Here is a 4,195-nt window from a genome sequence, read left to right on the forward strand (position 1 = left end):
AAGAGTTTCTGCCAACTGACCAACACCAGCAATAATGCAACAACTCTTTGGAACACTTAACAATGAGGAATTTGTGAACAGAATGCCCCACTTATAGCACTGAAATAAATCGATATCTGTTTGAGGTTTGAGTTGAGTTCATTTTTGCCAAGATTCTTTAGCAGGATATGATGTACTATGCCAGCAGTATTTTTAGATTTATTTCTGAAGCATTTCTTCTGAAAGCTATCTAAATCATACAGGAAATCTTTGCTTTTATGGTTTTAAATTTAATACTCTTTTATTCTTTATAACAAACTATATCGGCGTCAGTGAACTTCAATGTCAGCATGCCCGAGAATTTTAACTCGATCACTCTCCTTCTCTCCACTGATGGCAGTAACGTCCCTTTTGATGCAGTACTCGAGCAGGTGGTTATTAGCTGGCCCCGACCATTGGCCTGCTTCAGCAGAAAACTGTCCAGGGCAGAATCTGGCTACGCTACCTTTGACTGCAAAATGCAGGCAGTGCATTTGGTTGTCGGTCACTTTCACCAATTTTTACAGGATACGCCCTTCGTTATTCGCACATGCCACATGCCCTTGGTGCCCGCCTTCACTCAACTGTCCAACACCTGGTCCGCCAGTCAACTCCGACACCTCTCCAACGTGGCTGAATACATCTGTACCCTTCAACACGTCCTTAGGAAAATAAATCCCATTGTCGATGCCCTGTCAAGGAACACATTGGCCACCATTCACCTGGGATTGGATTATAATGCCTTGGCAGAAACCCAACGAAAACATTTAGAGTAGCAAGTATGTGGGACTTCCTGCACATCCCTCCATTGGGAAGACGTCGCCCTCAATGACTCCAACGCTGCCACCCTCTGTGATGTCAGTACTGGTAGGATACCTGCCCACATGCGCTGACAGATGTTCTATTTCATCCATGGCCTCTCACATGCCTCGTGCAGATCTACTGCCCAGCTACTGAAGATGAAATTCATTTGACACGGCATTATTAAGGATGCTAAAAATTGGTTACACCCCTGTACTTCATGACAGGCTTCAAAAGTACATCAACACACGGATTCAGAAGTGGGCACCTTTCCTCTACTGCATTGTCATTTTGCCCACATTCACGTCGACGTAGTATGTCCATTACCCAAATCACAAGGACGCTGTTATCTGTTTACCATTATTGACTGCTCCAATCGTTGGCCTGAAGCCATCCCTATGCAAACTGCAACGTTTGCCTCGAGGTTATCTTCCTTACTCTCAAGGTGGATAGTGAGATTTGGTATTTCTGAGCATATTACTTTTGGCAAGGGTACCACTTTCACCTCTCAATTGTGGACACCATTAGCAAATCTCCTGGGCATCACCTTATGTCAGACAATCGCTTACAACCATGCAGCAAGCTTTAATGTCACACTGCAATGACTCCAACTGGTTTACTCAGTTTCTCTGGGTCCTCCTGGGACTAAGGACCACCCTTAAAACCGCTCTGAATGTCTTAGGAGGTTAAATGATATATGGTTGTCCCTGCCAAATTTTTTTCCATGTGCAACCTCCTCCGACAATCTCTGTGCACGTTTTTCTGAACACAGCCACTAGCAAGCAACTGCTAAGGCCCCCTCACACAGGCCCTTTCCTCATGATCCGTTGCTCTCACAAGGTTTTCTTAATTAACATTAGTGGCAAAGAAGCCTGGGTCTCCTGCAAGATGCCCCTCCTACAATGCACCTCTCAAGAACAGGATGCCCTATTTAACATGTATGTGTTTTTTAGGGGGTGAGCCATGTAACGCACATGTTTCATACATGCTTGCTAACTGAAACATTTTCCTTCTTTAATCTCTCACTCCTCCCCACTCTGATGCATAAACCTGCAACATCATAAAAAATGTGGTGAAGAAGAAAAATTAAAGATTTTCCAACAGGCCGACAACTCGATCATAAAACTCCAAAAGTATATTGATCAACATTCCCTAAAGCAGATGAACAGATGTATTTGTGAAATTCCACGTATTCCATGTAATAAACGATATATTGGGTAAAGTGAAAACCACTAGAAACTAGATAAAAACAGCACAAATAGGATGTAAGAGCTGTTTCTACGCCATTAGTTTTCTTTTTTGTAATCTTAATGTATATTCAAACCGTAAGACCTTGAAGAGGAGTAATAACAACACAAAAGTTAATTCATTGTTTCCTTTTTCCTCCCGACCTGCTGTCATCAAGAGACATCGAACGTGCCAGCGATTTGTCGTGAATATATATATATATATATATATATATATATATATATATATATATATATATATATATATATATATATATATATATATATATATTCAAATAAGCCATATATATTTTTGATACATTAATGTCTGGATTCTCTTAACGACCTCGGGATCAGAGCCCCAGGCGAAATCACACAAAGACAAGAGCTTGGGGCCGGCAGGGAATCGAACCCTGGTCGGCAAGCTTGTATAGACAGTGACTAAGCCACTTGGCCACGAAGAAAGATAAAAGTCAATGACAATTCTTCTGTACTTATACCTGTCGAATTCAGGTATTTTGTACTTAGAATTGAAATCATCCCATCTTCACCATCGTAGCTAATTGGTAGTTTGTTACTTGGCATTCAATTAATGATAAATTTTGCACATTTAGACGTGTTTTTCATATTCAAATAAGCCATATAAATTTTTGATACATTAATATCTGGATTCTCTTAACGACCTCGGGATCAAAGCCCCAGGCGAAATCACACAAAGACAAGAGCTTGGGTCCGGCCAGGAATCGAACCCTGGTCGGCAACCTTGTATACACAGTGACTAAGCCACTTGGCCACGAAGAAAGATAAAAGTCAATGACAATTCTTCTGTACTTATACCTGTCGAATTCAGGCATTTTGTACTTAGAATTAGAATCAACCCATCTTCACCATCGTAGCTAATTGGTAGTTTGTTATTTCGCCTGGGGCTCTGATCCCGAGGTCGTTAAGAGAATCCAGACATTAATGTATCAAAAATATATTTGGCTTATTTGAATATGAAAAACACGTCTAAATGTGCAAAATATATCATTAATTGAATGCCAAGTAACAAACTACCAATTAGCTACGATGGTGAAGATGGGTTGATTTCAATTCTAAGTACAAAATACCTGAATTCAACAGGTATAAGTACAGAAGAATTGTCATTGACTTTTATCTTTCTTCGTGGCCAAGTGGCTTAGTCACTGTCTATACAAGCTTGCCGACCAGGGTTCGATTCCCGGCCGGACCCAAGCTCTTGTTTTTGTGTGATTTCGCCTGGGGCTCTGATCCCGAGGTCGTTAAGAGAATCCAGACATTAATGTATCAAAAATATATATGGCTTATTTGAATATGAAAAACACGTCTAAATGTGCAAAATTTATCATTAATTGAATGTCAAGTAACAAACTACCAATTAGCTACGATTGTGAAGATGGGTTGATTTCAATTCTAAGTACAAAATACCTGAATTCGACAGGTATAAGTACAGAAGAATTGTCATTGACTTTTATCTTTCTTCGTGGCCAAGTGGCTTAGTCACTGTCTATACAAGCTTGCCGACCAGGGTTCGATTCCCGGCCGGACCCAAGCTCTTGTTTTTGTGTGATTTCGCCTGGGGCTCTGATCCCGAGGTCGTTAAGAGAATCCAGACATTAAAAACACGTGTAAATGTGCAAAATTTATCATATATATATGTATATATATGTATATATATGTATATATATATATATATATATATATATATATATATATATATATATATATATATATATAAATATATATATATATATATATATATATATATATATATATATATATATATATATATATATATATATTTACTATATATACAGTATATATATATATATGTATATATATATATATATATATATATATATATATATATATATATATATATATATATATATGTATATATTTATATATATATGTATATATTTATATATATATATATATATATATATGTATATATATATATATATATATATATATATATATATATATATATGTATATATATACATATATATATGTATATATATATATGTTATTATTATATTCATTAAATCATTCTATGCCTATTAACGCAAAGGGCCTCGGTTATATTTTGCCAGTCGTCTCTATCTTGAGCTTTTAATTCAATTCTTCTCCA

This window comes from Palaemon carinicauda, chromosome 1 (genome assembly GCF_036898095.1).
Source record: "Palaemon carinicauda isolate YSFRI2023 chromosome 1, ASM3689809v2, whole genome shotgun sequence".
In the NCBI taxonomy this organism is placed as follows: domain Eukaryota; kingdom Metazoa; phylum Arthropoda; class Malacostraca; order Decapoda; family Palaemonidae; genus Palaemon; species Palaemon carinicauda.